General features: G+C 30.5%; 1 long non-coding RNA gene across 1 annotated transcript in view; it reads left to right on the forward strand.

The window, feature by feature from the left end:
• Positions 1–7,082, forward strand: part of LOC129965484 (uncharacterized) — a 47,106-nt gene extending 40,024 nt beyond the window's left edge. The window contains exon 2 of the long non-coding RNA XR_008784220.1: positions 6,789–7,082. This is a non-coding gene — a long non-coding RNA (uncharacterized LOC129965484). The remainder of the gene's footprint in view (positions 1–6,788) is intronic.
• The last annotated feature ends 5,073 nt before the right edge of the window (positions 7,083–12,155 follow it).

The raw sequence follows: 12,155 nt of genomic DNA on the forward strand, positions 1-12,155 counted from the left end.
ATTTGAGCACCAGATAAACCGGTAAGGTCTCAGCAAAAGTTGAAATGAAAACACGGAAGTAAATTAAATATATTCTTCAGGAAACCTAATATATTCATTAACAATTTTTTTAAAAAGAAAATTCCAATCTAAAGAACATAACTATCCATTTCTTTCTCAGTGTGACCTTGAAAAATTTTCGTTATTCATTATTCAACTTTCACAAACTATGTTCGTAAAAACGTTCGAAATAAAAGATTGTGTTTCTCGTTTTCAAAGTATTAGGTATTCAATGAACATCTATTAAAAACCAATAAAAAACCACTTATTAAAAGTTTATATGGTTAAAATTTTATGTTTTCAATCTTTAAACCACAACTTCAGAATTAAAATTATCATGATGCAAAACATTAAATAAATGTTACTACAAATTAAATTACATATGTTCGCAGTTATTTAAATAATAGTGGTAATTAATTTACATAATTTATGTCTTAAATATGCATTAATTAAGCATTTTAAAAAGTAACTTGTTTTAAGAAAACACGAAACTGATCAACTATCGAATGGCTGAAGTCAAACATAGCTAATGATCAGAGAATGACCATGGAGCCCGTGCTGCTATTGGAAGCGAACTCTCTACCGATGGAATCTGAGAAAAGCCTATGAGCCCCTCGGCATGTCTTTCCGTTTCCTTCAATATATTACAGAAAGAAACCCATTTTCCGGGGCGAATGAAATACTTTTATAAGAGACTTGGGAGTTAGGACTATATCTTTTTCGTTAATCAGTCTAGATATATGGAAAGAGAAAGAAAAAATATAATTACGTTATATTATATAATCTAATTTAAGTCCTAATTTATTCTCAAATTTTTATCTTAATTTAGCCCATATTAACTCTATTTTAAAATGTTCTCTTATTTCCTGGTTCAATTCCCACTTTTTATTTCATGAATTCTACACACGTTCTATAAGACTGCTCATTTCTACATTTTCTCACACTCCGAATGAAGAGGGAAAAAATTGTTACGTTTCAAATATTCTTTTAAAGATATCTAAATTTTCCTATTTTAAATCTACAAGTGTCAAAGAAATCCCTATCAAAAGCTCATGGTAAAACCACTGAAGGGAAAAATTTGGTCTCTTTTTGCAATTTTACTCTTGTATCTCGATGTAGACAGACGTCAGTCATTGTTTCTTGTACATAATATGCCTCCCGTGATGAAATAAATCGAATCATGTATGTAAGAAATAGCATTGCACTAAACTGATTGTTATTAAAATATCCTATATTTATAACTTAATTTTTGGATACCAATGTATAATCAAATGTTGATTATTTATGTATTCTATTACCTGTTGGGGAAATTATCCCCAATTCACTATCTCTTGAAAATCCTCCGGAGAACTGTTAAGAAGTCAGAAAGCTGCTGAAGAGAGATAAACTTGACTGTAAAAAACAATATACAATGACAAACATCAACTATTCTATGAAAATAATCATATATTCAGTTACAGATTCTAAAAAGAGAAACAGAATTAATTAATTTCACCATCTTGGAAAACATCAGAATCAACTGAATAGTAGCAGCCTGACTTTGAACTGGTTTGCATTATTTTGAGTTTTAATCATTTAATCAAAAATAAAAGATTATATTTATTCTTAAAACTTTATTTTCGGATGCAATTAAAATAAAACTTAAAAAAATGAGCCAAACGATAATTTATTATTGACATCATTTTTATCCATTCCGATTATTTAAGAGCGAAAACGATAAGCAAAATACTACAATGAAGTTAAAAACATTAAGTTGCAAAAGAAACCAGCCAATATTTAGTAATAAAATGACAAAGAACATAGAAAATTATCAAGACGTAGATCTGAATGGATACACGATGGAAATCCTTACCAAAAATATAATTGGTAGTCTTTCAGCTCTTCTTTTAAACGTTGACATGATGGTTGATTTATTTTAGAACTGCTTAAGTCCAGCTGTCATGAAAACAGGTAGTTCAGTATTCGTTTACATGACAGGTAAAAGAATGCTGCAATGGCTGATGGAACAGAATTCCAAATCTTTATTTTTTCATTTTGAAAGAAAGGAAATATAAAAGAGCAATTTTAGCCGATAAATATCGTTTTCAGTATATAATCATCTCTCAAATCAGACGTTAACATCTCCATCAATTCTCTCACTCTGAAACTTGGAAGATTGCCAGAAAAAGAGACATTGATGTTATCCTAGGCAAACCCATTTCCTTCTTAAAATTCCAAATTTCCAGCAGCGAATTTTGAAATGTTTAATTAAATGAACATATATTTCTCCCTATATGTAGCCAATTTTTAAATGTATTTTTCTGCGAACGATTGCAGAACACAGTTCATTTATAAAAATACTTTTAGAAAATATTTCATCTTAGGAATATGTTTTGAAGTTTTCGATACTCTTTTTCATTAATTTATAGTTTCTAAATGGCAACGATATTCTTGTCGTTAAAAAGTCATGAAATTTTTCATTCTATTTTTGTATTATAAATGAAAGGGGTGTATTACAATATATTAAACTTTTCAGAAAAATACAGGGAAATGCATTCAACAACAACAACAAAAAAAAAACTGAAGTAAAAAATATTAACCAATGCATGAAAATAATTTTATAGCCTTTTGGTTTTTCAAAAACTGCAAAAAGTAGCAATCTTAGTTCACTCTTAAAATAATAGTTCACAGTTTACAAGTTCAAATTTATAAAGACTTAGAAATTTTATAGATTTATTTTGGTGACATTAAATCTATTTTATCACGGTAATCATTTAAGCCTTTTTTCGGAGAACGTTAAAATGGGAATAAAATTCGATGAAAATTTAGTACAGAGAATAGAAATGGCCTTGAAATCTTATTTTTAAAAAGGCACTATATTAAGCTTACGCAATGACTTCAAAAAATAAATTCGAAAAGAGAAAAAGATATATCACGCGCAATGACTTACAAAGTAACAATTTCAACATTTTGCGGTTTTCTAGAACGGAAATGTTTTTATTATAAAAAATTTAATCACAAATCATGCAGCACTTTTCACTTCCTAATATATGCAAGAAGATTTTACTGCCAAGGTTTTAGGCCAACAAACATTCTAAATTACTATGCTCGAATGCAAAATACAGTTAAAAAAGGAACTTAAATAAGTGTTGTGAGAAAATTTATTAGTCAGTTTAAGAGAATTAAATATTGTTCATTAAAACTTTTCATTGATTTGTGACGGCGATTTTTCTATGCAGCATTTTAAAAATTATTTTTCTATTTCTGGAAAAAAATGTATGGAATAATTTACTTCTAATCACTTTAAAATTTTAAGTTTGGAAAATGTTTAGCAAAAAGAATTTCTGATTTATTCTTTAAAAGATTCCATGAATGGTGGGCAGTTGTCTCTAGTTTTATGCTCAAGACTATGTCGAACATGCAAATAATGACACTAAACGTATTTCGTTTGTTGTTGTAGTTCTTGTCCCAAGTTGTTTATGAGACGCAGAGAAATTCTACATTTTCAGCGTCGCTGCTATTATAAAAATAATCTTTTAAGTGATTATAACGCAGTTAGAAGCCTTTGGCTTCTAACTGCTTTGGATTATTGTTCTTTTTTACGCTCGTAAATATTAGTGTGGAATACAGACTTTTTTTAAAAAAAAATCCCCCTGTTGCTTGATAAGACCGAAAAACATGAATTTAATTGAATAAATCAAAAAAATTTTAACGCTTACAACTTAAAAAGTGGATGCAATGCATAAAACAAGTAATATAAAAAAAATTAAGTCAATTTATACTTGGGTCAACAAAGGAAAATTTTATTTTAGTAACTTTTTATTAAATAATTACAATTAATATAAATATGTATATACATATGACAGAATCACAATATATAGTGGCAAAAGAGAAAGAGAATTTCCTTGCAATTATCCATTTTCCTGTCTATATATGATGTTGGACTATTATTTTTGTTTGTTATTACTTATTCGCTTTTTTTTTTCGTTTCTAATTTATGAAACTGATATTGGTCTATAATTTCTCATTCTATCCATCTCTAGTAATGCTTCATTATTGCAAGGAACCTTTCCAGTGAGTTTCGAGCAGTCCAGTTCTTCAATTAATAGTCCCTCTAATGATTTCACACGACTCAAGCCGAAGTATGCTTGACCTGCTGCGAAGAGTTTTCGTCCTAGATATATTGCTGCATAATCTACAGTGCTACCTTGCATCTTATGTGCTGTTGATGCCCATGATAGCATTCTTCATTCAGCAGTATCGTAGCTGCGTTTGGCGGGGAATTGCACTGATATTGGCCCGATTCTAATCCAGTTTGTTTAGTTTATTGTTTTCAGTCATTTGAAAATCAAATAAAAAAAAACTTGATGCTTCGACGAGATTTGATCCGAAGGCATGAAGATTCTACGCCGACGCTCTAACAACTTTGCCATTGCAAGATAATTTTTACCTCTCATATAAAACGAAAATTAATTAATTAAATTTACTTGATGAATTAATATTTGAAAAAATTGTATTAACATCAAGTGTCATCCACTACAAGTTTTAAAAAATGTATTGGAACTTGAGTGGATGAATAAAAAGTATTTTATTAACACTGAAAATTTGAACAAGATAAATAAATATATATAGGGAGCGCGTGAACTAATAGTAGGAATTGAATAAGTTGGAGTGAAAACCTTACTTCGGAATTGAAGTGCGAAGACAGCATAATATTAACACTGACCAAAGCATGTTATGTTTTGCATTTAAAAAAATTGTACAGAAATAAAACTGATATCAGTAAAAACACAATTTTGGGGGATTTAAACTAATACAAAAACCACTTTTATAAGATAATAGTTTTGGTAGATATAGTCATCAGTTTTCATAAATAAATCGCAGCGATTGCTCATATGATAATAGTTAAGCCTATTTTTAAGCTTGATTAAGCTTTCACAAATTCTTTTTTTTAATTTCACGTGTAAGTATAGAAAAAGTATATAGTATACAAATTTAGAGAATATATGCAAGTATAAAGTAAGTTATGTGGTCGTCAAAAATTATATTTTAAAGAATATCCAGGTTTCAGACCTTCAGGAGTTCAAAAAACACTTTTTTGCGAAATGTCCGACTTCTGTCTGTCTGTGACAAAGATAACTCAAAAACGTTTTGCGCTAGACAGAAAATTTGCAAATGAGATGAAATTTGATAAATTGTCTTTACACCAAATTTGTAGATTTCTATCCTATTTTGAGCGAAATCCGTTGAAAAGAAATCCATCTGTCCCACTGTTTAAATATAAGTTAACATAGTATTTCTAAAACGAAGACAGTTAGATAGATAAAATTCGGTACACACAATTAACATCTGTAATGTAGACACCAAACAAATTCAATGAGTGGTTGACTCTCTAGTGGTCTGTACTTTCAGCAACAAATAAGCGCGATAACTCAAAAAACACAAATTAAATATATTGAATTTGGTATGGGATTTTTTGACAACAAGTATGGCTTTGTATCAAATTTTTTTGTTTCAATCGGTCGGAACACGTCCAAAACCTTATTCGATTTCCGGATACTTTTAATCGCCAAAAAATTCGCCAAGGACGACACGATAGATTCAGTAAAAACACTAAATTCTCCCCAAAGGTTAATATTTCTTAAGTATTGTGCCTCAATGCCATGCAAGGAGTTCTCTAGGATAACGCCTTCATTAGAGTATTCGAAAAAGTTTGGCGAGATCACTCCCATTAGTTTCATTTCTTTTCATTTAAACTGTGTGAATAAAGTTATTGGTGTGCCCAATCCAAAGCATTTCTAATGATAATTAACATTTCTTAGAAATGTTTCTTTCTTCACTTAGAAAAACAAAGCTTTACCAATGATCCTTTAAGTAAACTTTCAATGAAGCAGTCTGAAATGCTCGTAACTCTTTGTTTGCATTTGACTGTTGCCATTCGCCAATAATTAATAAAAGCGATTAGTGTTTCGTGTATAGAGATTTTAATAAAATAAGAATGATAAATTTTATATCAATTCTCTCTGCCTGCATTTTATGAAGTTTTTTCTTTCAGTAGTTTGAACGTTTCTAGACGCATTAGATAATTAGAATGAAACGTTCGCTCTTCTAAGAAATGTTGAAAAAGAGAGTTTACACATAAATGGATAAAGGAATAGAGAGAAAAACGCCATTGAGAAGATACGTACATTGTCCCTAAAATCAAAACAATTCAATTTTAATCATATGATAATAATTCAAGTTACATGTTAATTAAGAACAAAGCATCATAGGATTGCAGTAGGTGTTGATAAGTGTCATAAAAACCCAAATTTCAATTTAATGGATGCACATACGAAAGAACTCGAAGGTAAAAAATAAATTGTTTTCTCCGGAAGTTTTCTTTTCTTTCGCTTTAAATTACCCCTTCATCTATCTGCGTCATTCCGTTGTTCATTTTCTGAAACGTTTACAACAGAGACGCGAATTCTTTTGAGCAATGAGTTCTGCTCGACTATGATTGGGCTGGGTTATTTGTCCATTATATTCTTGTTACTATAATTATTGCTGATTATATTCTTGCTATATATTGCTATGCTGATTATATTCTTGCTATATATTGCTATGCTGATTATATTCTTGCTATATATTGCTATGCTGATTATATTCTTGTATACTAGGTAACATAAATACATGTATCTCTCTTTTTACAGAAAACAAGAACTCATGCTAGAAGTTAGGGTTACAATATTGTATTATAATTTATTTATATTAATGTTCCGTTTTAATAGGGCTATTCTGGTGTGGGCCTCGTCATTTTGAACTGCGGTCAGATGATGAGGACGACACCTGAGCTAACACCCTCCTCTCCAAACTATCTCATCACACTAGCGGGAGGACGTTTGGCCTAGATGGATTTAACTTGCATCAGACCCACTTACACAACGGTTTTTCGGTGGAATCGAATATCGAATCTGAAACCCTCTGGTTCCGAAGCTGAGACATTACCAACAGGCCACCGCAACCTCTTAGTGTATTATAGAAAACAATAATACTCTGCTTCAAAATAAATTTCTTAAGAAACATTGAATTGCATTCATTGACAAAAAATTCATTTAGCATAAAATAAACAAAAATTATTGGTATGATGTCGTAAATTAGAGATATGTATATATCAAAATCTTAAACTTTTACCTAGAAAGTTATTTATAGCAAACATTTATTAAAAAAATATAAAATACTTTATGTTATCAGCTGTATTGAGTGACAGGTCCGCAACTGAGTTCGGTAAAAATGCAGGGAAATAATAGGTTGTAACAGGAAACGATAAAAGGATTAAGTCAATAGCAGTCATTACCTTTAGAGGTAAGTCATAAATAACGGTTGACTGCTTTCAAAGAAATCTCTGAAATCACGATCTAAATTATATACATATTGTAGTAATGTTAGAAGTAATTTTTCACTAAAATTATAGTCTGAAAGATATAAAATTAATAGCCATAAATTCATATAAAAATAACGTCAGTGGAAAAGTTTGGTAATGAACTTATAGTTTTTTTTTTTGGGGGGGGGGAGGAGATTGTATTTCAGAATAAATAACCTATAATTTTAAGCAGCTTTATATTACAGTAAAGTTTGTTTAAAGTTTATTTATTATTCAAAATATTAGTAAAGTTATAAAAGTTGTGAATACATCAACATAATAGAATCAGAATATTATTGAATATTATAATATATTATACACTTCTTGATAAATTTAAAAGACCTTGGCACCTTAGTTCGCTGGCGCTTAGAAGCATTCATTGCACAATCGAAAAATTTCTGCCACTCTGTAAAGGGATTGAAATGGGTTGGGTTTGAAAGATTATATGTTTTCTGAACTTCGGAAGTAATCACTGCACAAACATTTTTTATATCATTTTAAAATAAATACTTTATAGTAATACCAATTTCACTATCATGCTGTTTTTCGCTGGCTTTAAATCATTTTTTCAAAGTTAATATAAACACACTTTTTTTTTCTTTCCCATTTATTATCGAAATATTTAATCTTGTTTTACTGTTTAATTCTATATATCATTCGCGCGTTTCTGTCGATTTAAAATATTAAATGTTTTCAACAGATATTTTAAAGTCTAATGTGTGGTGTAAAAGCAAAAAATTTAATATGCACATGCAGTAAGTAATTAAACAATATATTTTTTTAATTGTCGCAATTTCTTTTAATTGTTCGATCTAGTGTAATGTTTTTAATATATTTAGTAAATCCAGTTGTCTTATTATTTTTTAAGCTTGAATTCATTGAATAAGATTTTTATTTTACTAAATAAGTTTGTTAGTTTTCATTGCATTATTTTGTACCAAATAGAGAAAGATTTAGAATTAATTAGGGTTAAGAGTCCTAAAAACTCTTAAGGAATTGAATATAAGAATTCGAAAACTGTTAGGCATAAATTTTTCTTCTTCTCCGTCTTTTTTGTTGTTGTTGTTTCTTATGGCACTTGCCATGGACAAGCTCGCTGTTCGAAGACAGCCGATTTAAGCCTGAGAGGGAGCGCCTCTTGTTTCTATAGTAGCGCCATCTAGGACCAAGAGAACGACTTAGCTACACACACGTCACAACCCTTTTTACGGGGCGGACTTCATTCACTCAACCACAGATCGTAATTTAGACCTGAATCAGAGAACGATCACCCCTGATCCAGTACCCCCAGTGGTATTACTCTCGACATGGAGGACTTTGTGACCACGACAGATGTAACACGCGTCAGCCACCAAGCACGCGGGGAATCTTCGGTCGGCGGGGTTTGAACTCGCAACCTAAGGGACGCGAATCCGACGCTCTACCAACCAGGCTATCCCGGCCCCGTCTTTTTTTTTTCCAACAAATAGTAAAAACAAATAGATGCCCGCGAAGCTCCGGTTACAGCGACTAGCATGCACAGAAATTGTAACATTTATTTATTGTTGTAACATTATAATTGTAACATTAATGAGAAGCTATCGATGTGTCAGTGGTATTTCCATGATCAAAAAATCGCGGGTTCATTACTTATTTCTGCAGATCCACCAACTGTGCGTGTTAAAACTAAACTCGCATCTCGTGGATGAAAGCTCATCACATCAGTCCTGTATGGAAGTTTAGAAAATATGACACCACTCAAGGTAGCATTCTTGTTTTCTGGCCAAAGCCGAAAATCATAAAATTCGACCGAAAACCATTTGTCTTGATCTTGTCATTAAAAACTAGATGTAACATAACAAATACTCAGTGATAAATTCTAACTATTCAGAGTAAGTTTTATTCTAACGAAGAAACATGCCAACATAAATATTATAGAATTTTTTAAATTAATTTTAGTTTAGTTTATGTCTGAACGTGGTATGTTGAAGCCACACTTTTGAATTGCTGTCATCATTGTTGGCATTTGAAGTGATGCCAACAACTCTAAACTTCCACAGTTGCAAATTGATGTTATATTCCAAGTATATTTATTTTGCATCGGGCATGAATACCTTGAGGTCGTCAGTAGAATCGAGTATCGAATTCACGATCTTCCTTTCCCGAAGCCGCAGTTTTGTTCTCAAATCACCAAAAATCCTTTATTGATGTACTATGGTGATATAAAATTAATTGCATATCAAATTCATACTTTTATACAATTTTAAAACCATTTATATTGAAATAAAAGTCAAAAGTTTTAACACTTCCTTTAAAATTGTTTTCTACAATATGAAGAGATAAATTCCTATTTTATATATCGATTCTCCTATGTAAATATTAATATGAGGAATGTGATCAAAAACTTACAAATAAATTTTGTAAGTTTACATACGAATGCAAATAATATTTGAATTTTCCTCAGAAGGTTTAATTAATCCAGAATTATCTGTTTAGTATGCAGTATGTGCTATGCTTTTCGTTTTTGGAATTCAAATAATATGAATTCTTATTTCAATTATAATTTGATATTTTTAATGCATTTATTTAAATTCATTCATAATGCCTACAAAATATTTTGAACTGGAATTTAAACAGAGCAATAGAAACAAAACTTATGTTTTTCTTGATAGATACTATATATGAAAGTTCAAAAAAATCTTACCGTAAGAAAAATATAGAATAATTTAAAGCAGGTTTTAAACTAAGATTCATATAGAATGTCTTTTAAAACTATGTTTTGTTTAGAGATATAAATTTTACTAAATAAGTTCTAAACAGAATTAACGTTTCCAAATGAATTAAATAAACAGAGTTAATGCTCAATTTCAAAAAATTAAAAATTCGCAACTTTTGTTCAGACAAAACTCAAAAATTGCCAAACTATTGCACATATCGGAGCATTGACATCTCATTGCTGTTCAATAAAGAAAGAGACATGTCCTTAATGGGTTTTTCTTCATGATAAAGGTTAATTCTAATTCTGTCGTTCTTTTAGGTTCAAAGAACTTCAGATCTTTGACATTTATCTTCGTTTTCACGAGACCTTGCACAAATTTAGGCGCGTCTAAAATTCAAGATCTGTAATAATGTAGTAATGATGTTGTTGTTTGAAGTTGCGGGTCAAGGAATTTTTCTCACTATTAAAAACATATAAATAAATAACTTTCTATTTCAAAACGCCCGACCACATTTAATCTAGTCAACACACTTTTGAAGGACGAGTACCGTTGCCAACAGATGAGCAGTAAATCTCATTGCTCGCGAAACCACAAACTCATACAAAGGTTGATTTTCAACTCGTGACTGCCGGGTGAAGGCTTGCACTTGCTGTTCCAAGAAGAGATCCTTAAGATTTAAATGCGAAGTCTTGCAGTATTTTTTATTGTCAGTTTCTGTTAGAAGTGGCTGTCAGGTAATTTGTTTTCATGGGGCTTCAATGCTACTGCGTCTTATCGTATTAAATGAGTGTTATTTTTGAAGGAAGTGGTCTCATTACAATAGCAACTCGTTAGACTACTAAATGCCTTCATTTGTTTTAATATTCATATAATAACGGATGTTATTGTTTCTCAAAAAAGAGTGTGTAATTGATTGATTTTCTGAATTAATTAATATCACGTTTTGAAGCAAACGAGTGCTATTTTTGGAAAGAGCTTCTAATTTTCAGTCGTAGTTGGATGGTGAGAATATCAAATGTGTTGATCCCGCTTTCAGAAGATCCACACCAATCATCGATAGAGATTTGACTACCACGGTTGGTTTAACGTTCAAAAGGCCACATATTCGGTTAATCATTGATGGAATCAAGTTCGAAACTAGAAATCTAATAAATATTAAACATCTAAACCCTAATTTTATCTTAAATATGGAATGTAATGAAGTTATAAAGCGTGCTAAAGTTAGAAAGGGTGAAGTTAAAAAGCGCTCCGGAGCTAAGTCTATAAATATAGTGATCTCTAATAGAATTGAGTCTCGAATTTAAGATGGTTTGATCGCCAAGAAAATAAAGGATTCGAGATGGGAAAAATACTGTAAAGTATTTCAGTGTTATTAAAAGACTCATTGTGTTTTAATAAAATTGAACCCCGTTGGTCTTGTTTGATGTAATGTTTCGGAACTGCTAGAACCATCTTCACAAAGACAAATCATTCAACAATATTTGGAGAAAAAAATTACTTAATAATTATAGCTCATTTGATTTTAAAACAATTTAAAGATCCAATAATAAAATTTTGAAAATCAAATCCTGAAAGATGGATTTGCATGCTTGTTATTCATGTTCTATTCTTATATTCTGTTATATGATACATATTCGTCTCCTTTTGTTATTTAGTTTCATCTCGGTCACTTGAGATAACTAGCAAAACATGAATACCCAAATCCTTTCATTATTTCCGATTTTTATGTACGTTGCAGTATTACTATTTAATGCGATCATTTTGAGATTTTGGAATTTTGATAACATTCACCGACTGGTATCAATAACCGAATTAGATAAAATAAAAAATATTTTTATCATATCAAGGGAATGGTAAAACCGCTTACCTCAAGGTTATCTATAATTCATTTAAACTAGAGGGAGTGGCCCCACAAAACTTTCTCTCAATAAAGATGTTACCCGAAGAACGTTTTGCACATCATTGGCGTATAATATTTACAAAATATTAGCCTTTGGCTCGAATTTAGCATTTTTACTGAATCTATCGTGTCATCC

The sequence above is a fragment of the Argiope bruennichi genome, chromosome 4, assembly GCF_947563725.1.
Source record: "Argiope bruennichi chromosome 4, qqArgBrue1.1, whole genome shotgun sequence".
Lineage (NCBI taxonomy): Eukaryota > Metazoa > Arthropoda > Arachnida > Araneae > Araneidae > Argiope > Argiope bruennichi.